General features: G+C 36.2%; 1 protein-coding gene and 1 long non-coding RNA gene across 4 annotated transcripts in view; one reads left to right on the plus strand and one right to left on the minus strand.

Annotated features, from left to right (window-relative positions):
- Positions 1-8109, plus strand: part of LOC121670544 — a 30481-nt gene extending 22372 nt beyond the window's left edge. Inside the window, exons 4-5 of the long non-coding RNA XR_006018163.1 lie at positions 2294-2416; positions 8070-8109. This is a non-coding gene — a long non-coding RNA (uncharacterized LOC121670544). The remainder of the gene's footprint in view (positions 1-2293; positions 2417-8069) is intronic.
- The window catches only part of FIGN (fidgetin, microtubule severing factor), a 106238-nt gene that overhangs the window by 27347 nt on the left and 66795 nt on the right, over positions 1-12096 (minus strand). The window lies entirely within an intron of this gene.

Genomic DNA, 12096 nt, shown 5'->3' on the forward strand with positions numbered 1-12096 from the left:
TGATAACAAATGGTTATGGGGCATGGGTTGATATTTAAGAGGTAAGGTTGCACCAAGGTAGGTTTGATGGGCCATTTTGAATTGAGGATAATCAGCAATGACATTTCTTAAAAAAGGTCTGGATTGCTAAAGAGGAGAAACGCTCTAAATGCATCAATGAAAACTGCTGCTGAGCATGACTGCTTTTTTTAATATTTTGACTATTTTCAAAGGAAAGACAGTCATGGTACAAATGTTTTTTCAATAAATCTCTGGTGAGTACCGGGCACTTCTAAGATCAGTTACACAGCATACTCTTAAAATGATTAAACTGTCTCTCACAGCACTTTAAATGATAGACTGCCCAGAAAAAGCACAAGTGGCCCACAAATTAGGAACTGTAGCAGTAGTTGATAAGCTAGAATGAGCTCTGGGGCGTTTTAGGACACACCTCACCCTCATTACTGGGCTGCCCCTCTTGGAAAAACGCTTCCCCTTGTGTAAGGTCATTCAACTAGATTAAAATATCTCACTGTAATGTTACCTCTTTATAACACCTCGCATACTTGGGTATAGAAGTGCTGGTTACAGGATGAACAATGAGCTTGCTTTTATATGCACTGCATAAAGATACCACCTGTGTGATTTAGTTGAAAAGGAAAATTTAATCTGTATTTCTGGGATAGCTCTATCTAAAGTCACAAGTTGCTATGACAGAGAATTTAAATTGTTTGAACAGTTCCCGCTCCCTTCTTCAAGTTGCTATGAATGTCTGTAATTTAGGCCTCTGTGCTGCTAACATGCATGTGGATATCTTGTTAGTCATACGAATAAAGCTGCATAATTAGGCAGTGGTGTAATTTGTAGCCTGCAACTCTTTCTTCCACCTTCCTTTCCTGATGCTCCTTGAAGAAACTGCGATTTATGTTGGTGGCAGATCGTGCCACCGTTATTCACAGAAATACCCTTTGCCTCAGATTTCTTTGAAATTAGTCACAAGAATTAAACCTTCTAGCAGTCACGAAGGACAGGGATATACCGCGACAACTCCTCTGCCGCCCACACATGCGGGGACTATGTTTGCTGGGATAGGCATTTGGGCAGGTGACCAAATGGTTAACTGTGCTTATCCTTTCATCCTCCAAACTGACAGAGACTTCTTTAAATTCTTAGAACTCCTCTTACAGAATCTCTGTTTGACAATTTCTAAATGTGTCCAAATGTGCACCAAGTTCATCTCTATTAACAGGAAATGAAACTGAAATAAAGAGGCGCTCCTCGTGTTGACTGCAGGCATTTCAGATTTCATGGCAGCCTGCGTCTCCCCAGTGCCTTTCACATGGAAGAGATAATGTGTGCGAAGAAAAACGAAACTGCAGGTTTAGTAATGTCAAAATCTGATTTATGCCAAAATAGAGATGTCAACAATAGCAGAATAAGTAACAAGTGTTAAATTACCCAAAGAAGTAAATTCTGTAATTATTTACCTCTTTGGCATGTGATCCTTAACAACCTCTAGACCTAAAAGGAACAGCAGGAACCATGGACATTTTGAAATTCAGCGTTTTTCCTCTTTTTTTTGAGAAAATACTTTTTGCCCCCAATTTTTTTTTTTTAATACAACCAAGTGCCACCATCAACATTTCAAATAAAACGTCAGCATCAAGCCCCACAGCTGAATATGCTGGGAGCTGAGTATACAGTCATCTGCAAATGGACAACTTTAATTCAATTCCTGGCACCACTGGCCACGCTGAGAATTCTTCTATCTCTTCACACCAGGGGTTTGCTCTTTTAAGCATTGCTCCCTGAAGGGAAGGCAAAACTAGAGAAAGAGGATTTCCAATGACCCTGCACAGATGAATGAATGTGTCAATGGTGAATATTGGTTCAGCTTTGAAACAGGGAGTCCTGCAGTGGTTTCTCTGCTTCAACCCCACTAGTGAGTTTCACTGTGGACTTCAATGTGTAGGAGGAGGCCTTTAGGGAAAAGATAATAAATGGGGGAAAAAAGGATGGGGGGAGAATGAACAAAATGGTTTAAGAATAGTAGAAAGGCCTTTCTCCAATTATAACCTTTAAATTATTTCTTAGAGATGAGCATCTCTTCAGCATAGCTGGTTACAGAAATTGGTTTTAAAAAAGCTTAAATAAATAAGGCGTCCTTGCCAGTCAACATTAAAGGACAGCATGACCTTTCAGCACATACTTAATTTTGATGGGTTTCCATTTGTTCACTTGTTTGTTTCTGGTGTAAAGATGATGTAAAAACAGTAGTGAAATTGTGCAATTTTTAAATTGCTCTCTCTTGCAGTGTGAGCCTGTTCTGTTTATGACTGCACAAAAAACAGTGACAAAACAAAACAGTGACATGAACAAACTAAACATGGAAAGGAAAGGTGCCTCTGCTCAGCTCCATAACTCTCCTATAACTCAGGTAAACACAAGAGTGTTTGTCTAAGCAGTAGTAGAATACACATTTACTTCTACAAGCCTTTCAGTCCATTTTCATGCAACTACCTATCAATCAATGACACAATGTAATTTCCTAATTGTGCCAATAATCATGGTTTTAGCTCTTAAAATCCAAAGAACACATGTTTCAGTAAGACAGTAGTCTAATTATTTAAACATGATGTAGAATAACATTTCTCTAAGGCCATTTTTTTACAAGTTCTAGTTTTTTAAAGTTGCTATAGAATTGAATCTGTATAGCAAAATTTATAAAAGAAATAACACAAGCTTCAAGTAAAGAAGGTTGAATTGTTAAATTCCCAGTAAATGCTGCTTTTCCTCCTCTATGTATACAAAAGTTTTACTTTTTATCAGAGCAAACCCAAGATATTCAAAGTGAAATGTACAATTTCTCAATGTTAAGAACCACAGAAGAGAAAGAGCACCTTTTTTTATTTACATGTCATAACTTTAATGTATAGGAAAACCCAACCAACCAAACCAAAAGAACCCTCTCAAACTCCAAACACAACAACAACAACAACTCCCCCAAATCCAGAAATTAAACAAACAAAACCCAAATACACCCCAGGAACTCTGCACAGGTTTCTATAGGTTTGAAAATCACGTTGGCAGTCAATTACTATCTAAAGCAGAATGTACACTCTTTAACTATAACAATCTTACACAAATTAAAGTTTCTTATTATAGAATTGCTAATGAAATATTTACATTTACCCCTAATGTTGCTGAGAATTAAAACCAAAAAAAGATATCTAAAGGGATTGGGCAGATTTAGTCATTAATATAATATGCAGATACTGAATATTTTTGGATACTTGGGGGTATTAGCTATACATTTCATAGATAGCATCACATATTGTTCTGCTTCAGCTAAGAAAGAATTTTGGTAATCGGATTTATAGAGTCTATAGCATTTCCTAAGGATGCTGCCTGGGATCTTTTCAGAGAGTTGAGATGTCAATGTTCTTTTAAGACTATTTTATAAATACCAAGCAACAACTTCATGAAGAGCTGCACTGATTTCCAATTATGTAAAAATTAATTTGTTTAATCAAGCTACAAGAAGTTGAACTGGAAAAATTCCATCACATTAAGTAAAGGATTATTACTCACAAGAAATATTTTCAATGTCAGACAGACTTGAAGCCAGAAGCCAGCTATATGTCTTACAGAGAAGTCTATGTGCCTGTTTCTCCTGCCTGACTAGTTTTTTGAAAGCCCTCCACAACACCAAAATGAACTCTAAATAGAGTGTTCGCTTGCTTTTTAATTCTGCTTTAATCACAGCCAAAGAAATTTCCAGGAATAATAGAGTTACCTTTCACAAAGGTGCATTTCCTTTTACATGGTAAAGTGCACAGGAAAAGGAAAGGAGATTCCTGACAAGTTGCTCTGCCTCTTGTCTCAGGAATGTCTAATAAATAAGGATATCAGTTCATCTGGCCCACTCTCAGCATTTGGTAATAAATGTTTCCCTTTTAAAACACATTTGAAAACTTGCAAAAAAAAAAAAAAGAAAAAGGCTTTTTGTTGTCATAATGCATGAAATCCTTTAATTTTATTATTCATGATCATTATCAACTAAATTCTGTTGAAAAAAGGGAACAAAATTTTGGCATAATTTTGGGATGATAGCAGTACAGATGAGAATTGCTCCCATAACCTCCTTCTGAATGGTGATATATGCAAAATAATCCAAAAATGAGTTGCTTTCCAGTCCCTTTACAGACTACTTGACATCCACTGCTCAAGTGTTTCAAACCTTCAGTCGCTGACTGTAATAGTGCACAGATGGAACAATATTTATTCTGTCAGTGGAAACTAATTAGGATGACACTAACTCTGAACATTAAACCAGAAGGAAAAAAAAAAGAAAAAAAGAAGAAAAATCACACTTTACACAGTATGGCACATGATCTGTGAGTTTACAAATAAATACTATAAATTTTAATGTATTTCTGTTACATGGGTGGCATGACCATCTTTGCTGCTCCTGCTGCACATGGTAGCCAGAGATGGGCTTGCAGAGACATATCTGGATTTCTGCACAAACACCCCAGCTCCACCATTAACTCACTTCACGTCAGAAACTGCACCCCAACAAGTTCCACTCTGCCAGAATATCAAGTCAGACTTGCATATTATTTCACATAATTTTTCAGTCAGCCACACTGCCCCTGTCACCAAGACATCACCCCCCTCAGCCTGCAGTCTTTCAGGTCCTGGCAGTGTCAATGTCCCAAGTTGGGCAGAATCAAACTCAACCATGGAGGTGACCAGCCCCAGCACTCTGCTTCTCCCCCTTAACTCCAGCTGCAGGCAGGCATCAGGAGGTTGGCTGGCCTTTAGAATAAAAGATCTCATTTGGTAAATCATCAGGTCTGATATCTCTATCTATATATAGATATGCACCTTCCATCCCTCCATGCAATGACTGGCTCACAGCTCCTGAAGACTCAAGATCACACATGTGACCTCAGGACACAAACTAGTGATTTTCAAAACCTCATTATGGATCTAAATCTGCATCTTTTGCTCTCTTTAATAGCTTTAAGTCTCTTGATTTTTGATATTCGTGAGCTTGAATAAATTGGTTCACAAATGTTTAATGTTTTGAAGACCTCTATGGTACAGATCAAATTTCACAAGATTATAAACACAGCTACAGCATGGTAGTTTACTACTATTACACCCAACGACCCAATTGTCTTTCAGCAATATTTTCTTTAAATGAATGGACATGTCAGGGAGAACCAGGTTTGCTATTCACATGCATCTGTGTCGATTCACCATTATAACATCTTATTCTCTAACAACAAAATTTTGTAGGAGAAAAAACAAAAATGCATATGCTTTAAGCATTGTTGACTTTTGTAATTTGAAATGGCAAATTAATCAAAACCTAAAAAAAACAAGAGGAAAAAAGAATATCAACTGCCCACAGTTAAGCAAGGGTTAACATTTGGGAAGTAAGGCATCATAAAAAAGTCGTCCCATTAATTCTGTTAATATAACATGAACTGGGAAGAAACAGAACTGCCTGAGAAGGTGCGATCTCAAAGGCTTCTTGTCTGTGCAGCGGCATGATTCTCTAGAGGTGTTTAAAAAAATAGATTTGGAAGTGACGCTTTCGCTGTTGGTAGTGTTCTTCACTTAGCATCTCTCAGCAACCAGGAATGTGCTGGTGCAGAATCTCATTTTGACTCCATCCATATTACACAAAAGTAATGGTAGAAATGAGTATGCTTTTTATAAACAAGATGTCAAGCAAACACTTCAGCAGGTCCATCCATAGCCACTAGTCTAATAAAGGATATTGTCTATGTCTACAAATCTGTTTTTTCTCAGCTCAATGAGACTAATTCTGAATTATAATTATTTTAATCTGAAAAAAATTCTTAAAGCACCTCCTAAACTGGGATACTAAATGTACTCCATGCTTGGTTTATTTATTGATATCCATGTCACACCTCAAAGGCTACTAAACTTCAAACCTACATTTTAAAACAATTTTTTTTTTTTACAAACTTAATTCAAATGCAGGGCACAACATAATGAGTAAAGCTGCAAAAAATGATGAAGTGCATCTTATTTCTAACTGATGATAATATCTTCTGTGGATGCCAGATACCATCTCTCCTGAAATCATACCTTGGCTTGACAATAAAACTGGAAGTTACTCAAGTGTATTGTAGCCAACTGTCAGGTTTAAAAACAGTCACAACATACTATTAGTGGCATTCAGCCAATCTCTTAAGGAACACAATGACCCGAACTTTATTCTGAAAACTCAGTTTGAAAGCAAATCTATTCCCTAAAGTAATTTTCAGCACTGCTTAAAAAGCTTGGAAAAATCAGATTAGAGTAAAACAGATTATGTAGATGTTATGAGAACGTAACTTCTAAAAATAACTTTATGGATCAATTCAAGTAAAATTCAAATACAAAGATCTCACCTTTCACACAGCCCTGCACTTCTATGTTTTATAATTCTGGCCCCAAACTATCAGATTGATACAGTCTGTATAGTTAGTACAGTGTTTAGAAAGCCTAGGATATAAACCAGCTCCTGTACATTGAAAATTTGTGCCTTGAGAGGCTTATGTGAACACATTACACACAGTATCTGATAGAACTGATGCACTGCATGCTGTGTTTGAAATGACTATGGATGCCTAAGAAAAAAAATATTCTCTCAAATAAACAGGCATGCATATCTATTACTATGATCTGTAACAGGGCACAAATTTCCTTCCATTTTTTAAATGCAATATTCCTATCACTGTTGTAAACTTCCATGAGAAAAAACACTTCATACACACAGATGTATAAAGATAAAAAAGGAGATAATGCTAAATACAGACAATGAGTGAGGTCCAACCATTGAAAGCCTGCCATAATCACAGAAAATGCACCCAGGTAAATGCTTAATAGAAACTCCCATGAACTAACAGGAGTGACACATAATCAATGCAACCCCTATTAAAGCATTATTAAGATGTAACCTTGTTTATTCTAAGTAATATAAAACGTAGCCACTCACACATAAAAGCCATCCATGCACTAGCCAGCATATCACAAAAATGATCAGATATAGTCCAAAAGAAAATGTTCACAAATACTTCAGGAAAAGAAACATACACTAACGCTTCACTGCATTTGGTCCAGAAAATAACTTAGATGTTATTAATGTATGACAGCATATATTGAACTTATTCTTTCCAAACAGCATTGACTAAATGTCTCTGTAAAATTGATTCCAAGAGATAGAACTTTACTACTTTGTGTATTCAAATTAAGTTACTGCTTAGCTAAAACATCACATGCAAGGAAGAAATTGAGTTAGTCTCAACATGTGGCTAAATAAGATAACTTGTTTCATGCATAGGAACTCTACAGACTTATTTGTCTGCTGATTCATGATATCTGACTTATAACTGTAGTATTAGGAAATTTACACAGGAAAAATACCATGTTTAATTTCACTTTCACCTCACTAGTGAGAAATACTACATCAATTCAAAGCACTGCTTACCTTACTCATACTACAATTGAGTCTTTGAAAGGATTTTGCCAACATGGAAATTGAGGTTCAGATTTCTTTGCACTCTTATCGCACAGATGTACTACCGGGAAAAGACATACTCTCAGCTTCAACAAAGTAACTGATTATTTAAATGAAGCTTATTTATGTGTTCAACATTTTTGGTGCCATCTATAAAGTCAAAATTATGCCTAATACCTAAGCATGATAATAGAAATATAGCAGTTACTTTCCCAGGACAAGTATAAACTAAGGATCAATTGCAGTTCCTAATGGTCAGTTCTCCTCAAGATCATCACCAGATTCCCACTGTAAACACTGACTGTTACTCAACTTGAAATCAGGGATTTTAGCTTTGGACAAGGTAATTGTCAAAGGTAGCTCCCAGTGAAGCAAAGATAATAGTTGTGTTGTAATCACATCTAATATAATAGAGAATGGTGAAAAAGTTCTAATTGTGTTTATCTGACCTCCATTTGCAGTGTTGCTAAATATATCAGAAGATGCAAAACTAGTAAATAAAACAGCAGAAAGTTTCTCACTGTAAAATGAATCTTCTCCAATACAGGAACTCAAAAGAAAAAGGATCGCAGAATGGATCAAGTTGGAAGGGACTACAGTGGATCATCTGGCCCAACCTCCCTGCTCAAGCAGGGCCATCCCAGAGCACATGGCATAAGATTGTGCTCAGGCAGTTCTTGAATATCTTCAGTGAAGGAGACTTCAAACCTATTTGGGCATGAATGAAAGTTGCCGTGGCATTGCACAGACTTTAAGAGTAATTCTAAAATTTTGCTTTCCATTTCTACAGTTTTCAACTTTGGGTTAGGCTATTTTCTCTTTGAAAAAGATACTCCCAGTGGAGTCATAGAATTTCATCATTACTCTACTTATTTGTTGCTTTTCTGCAATTTTCTTACTAAAATTACCTGTGTTAGCACTGTAAGCATCTGAACTTTGTTAATTAGCTATATGTAAAAAAAATGTCCTCATACAAGCTACCCTCTGCAGTATTTCTTTTTTCACCTGTTCTATGAGATAATGTAGCACTGTGCCATGGAAAAAAATGAATAAAATCCTTTTGTAGCTAAAAATATACATATGTTCTTCTTTTGTTAGCTTTCCCTTTTTCTTCAATCTAAACTACAAGACATTTTGACTTATAATTGAATTTTTACTGTGACGTTTGTTTTATGATATTTGTTTCTTAAATCTCTTTCAGAACCCTATAGAGCTGATATACACACCAGTGTCTACTCAAAGTAACAAAAGTGCAATCCAGTGGAATTAAATGCAGCTGAGTTTTGATGCTATAATAATCTTGTAAATACAGCTTCATTGGCAAACAGTGGTAAGAAAATCTCAGGAGGCTCAAGTAAAATCTGTTTGGTTCAAAGAAGCATCCTAAAATTTATTTTTTTCTACTGAAAACTATTCTCCTTTTTCCTCCCTCTCCATACAGAAGTTGTTCATTTAGAACAGGCTAGTTTTACGCCTCAAGATGACAGAGAAGAGGCATCCTGATGGTCCAGAGAGAACAGCAGCATCTTTTCTTGTAGTAAAGGCTGTAAGGTACAAAGAGGATGACTTTGGTATGAATGATTTGTAGAGAAGAGTTGTGAGCATGCAGAAAGAACAAAAACTGGGACAGTGTCTTTTCATCAGATATGAAGGAACAACATTCCTAGTTCTAAAGGACCCCAGCTCTCACACAGAGCCTGGGACAGTGATTCTCTATCAGAAATTCAGGAAAAAAATACTTTCCTTGCTCCTCCCCATTCTACACAGTAACTCAAAGCAATTGATTTCAAAGTAGGCTGAAGCCTGGAGAACTTAACAGCTCAGACATAAAGGTTCATCCCAAACCCTTCCCACCTGCCATGATTACTATCAGTCATTCTTACTAATTAAGAATAAAACAAACATTTCTTACATCTAGCTGTGGGGGCAAAAATATTTCCTGTGAGACATACAGATAGGAACTTACTTGGCAAATACTTCTCTCCAGAAATAACTTCTTAGCTACTAACAAATAAAGTGGGCCAGGTCCTAGTCTCCAGCCTGGAGGACATGTGGCACAGTATGGAGGTTAGTGGTCTTGAGCCCACACTTGAGTGCATGCACTGGCTCCATTTAGCTTATATGGATGTAGCCTGGGAGACTCCAGAGGAATAGCAAAACTTCAAAGAATTTCACTGATTAAGTTACTTAGTAATGACAGTGAAATATCTATGTCAATTTCCTATGTATTAGACATTTATTTTCTCATGTGTAAGATACATGGTAGGTCAACTTAAAACACAGTCAGACATATTCCAAGTTTTCCAGAAGTCTTCATTGGAACTTCTTTTAGTTATAAAAAAATTAAGTCCAAAACAGAGAAAGAGCCATCAAAAAGCCTGAGAAAACTTTTCAGAAAGGCAAATTCTGAGTTTTACCTTTTGCAATACAATTTGCATCTACACAGTTTCCCTAAATTTCTGTTGAGATCTCTCCCTTTACTAATGAGCACACATCTCTGCATATTTTAGTGGTAAACTAGAAAAGAAAGGAAGACTGTTGGGAGAGGCACATATTTTCCACATCTGGATTTGATTAAAAGGAATGGGAAAAATCAAGAAAACAGGGTCACAATAACGGCTTAAAGAACAGAGGGGAGAATACAATGGACATCTAGAAGAAAATACTAATTTTGATGCAAATAACCATCAATTAGATGGCATGATTCATGAATAGACTCATCAGGGAACTGGGTCCAATCAGTAAGAAATACTTTCAAGGTTTGTTGCTCTGCTACTTGTGTTCTTAAACAAAATGGGAAAGTTTGGAGTGCTGCATGATGAATAAAGCTATTGCAGGAAAGCAAAATATATTGAAAGAGCAGGCAGGGCTGGAACACAGATAGCAAAATGCATGTGCTCTTTAGGAAAAACAGAAATAGACGGAAAGGGGTGTTTGATGACGTTATAGACTGTGAAAACATAAAAAGGGATAGTTGGCTAAAACACTCAGGTCATGCCAAAATAATAACATGGGAGGGAAAAAAATGAAGTGTGCTGGAGCAGTCATAGAAATTATTCATTAAATCTCCACAATTTTATTGGGACTTGGTGGGAATTGAGGGGGAGTCACTGGTATTTAAGGAGGCAGAAGAGGTAAATTGATCCAGACAATAATTCTTCTATTAGTTCAAGGTTTAAATACATATAACAAAAATGGGATGAAGCTCACAACGGGTGATATAAGGTAATTTTGGCCAAGCTAATTTCTTTGATAATATGGCTGATTTTAAGCAAAGGAAATTATTGAATCATCTAACTGCTCATCAGCACATATATATATATATATATATATATATATATACATGTTACCTTGTGCATTAACAGCTGGAAAAATAGGAATTAGTAGAAGGACTGTAAATTAGTTAGGGAAATACTAAATGGGATATAATGACAGTATTGAAAAGACATCTAATGAACTGAAGGAAGCCTGGTAATGAAGCTCCTCATAGATCAGTTTGCAAAACTCTCCTGAATTCATTACTGAGTATGAATATAACAAGTAGAAACACACAGTGGAAGTTTGCAGATGACATAAAATTAGGAGACACCACCAGTAGAAAGAAAAATCAAAACATCATACTGGTAAAATACCATGTTCCACGTAAACAGAGGTAATGAAGAGAAAGTAGTACTATCAACTATGAAATAACAGTGAAAAGAAAAAGGTACAGGTTGAAACTAAAGCACAAAGAAGAGAGAAAGTAAAAAACTCTGAAACATATAAACTGATTGGAAGATGTACTTTCACCAACTAATTTGATGTAAATATGAAAACAAGCTATGCAGTTGAAGAATATAAATTCAGGAAATTTTTTTCCAGATAGTATTAATGTCATTTCACAGCAAAACGTCACCAGAACACTAATTCTGATTTTATTCAGGGAAGATTAATTTAAACTGGAAAAAAACCAAGGAAGGGCTGTAGGAATGACACTGGGAATGAAGAGTGTGCATTCACAGAAAATAAAAGGCATTGACTTGGTCTACCCTGCCAAGACTGAATAGGAATATGACTCTTCTGAAAAAACATAATCAGCAAAGCATATACACTGGAGATGAACTATTGAAGTCAAAAAGACAACATTGGCACAAGAACAAATAAGTATAAAACAGCCATAAATATTTTTATGCTGCAAATTAGAAGATTTGTAACTCCCAGGGCAATAACATTATTGAACAGCCAATTGGAGTCCTGAAGGACAAAAATAATTAGCTCATGTTAAGACACAGCTTTATCATTTTATATTATAATATATAGTGACAGTAGCAGACTGGACTTTGAGATTCCCTAAGCCCTTACGTGTTTTATATACCCATCTCAAAAGGGTTACAGAGCTCTTCTTAGCCTGTGGAACACTGGTGGGACTAGGCCAGTCATAAGAACATTAAGATAAAGACAGGAAATATTAACTTGGCACAGACCCACGCTAAAGAACGAACTATTGCTCCCAAGCTGGGCCCAGCTCCTCGGTATGCACCTCAGAAAATGGGCAAAATCCATTTCTGATAATGCATGTCCATATGGGGGTATAT

The sequence above is a fragment of the Corvus kubaryi genome, unplaced genomic scaffold, assembly GCF_017639235.1.
Source record: "Corvus kubaryi isolate FWS band 111438036 unplaced genomic scaffold, C.kubaryi_AGA036_p1.0 37396, whole genome shotgun sequence".
NCBI lineage: Eukaryota > Metazoa > Chordata > Aves > Passeriformes > Corvidae > Corvus > Corvus kubaryi.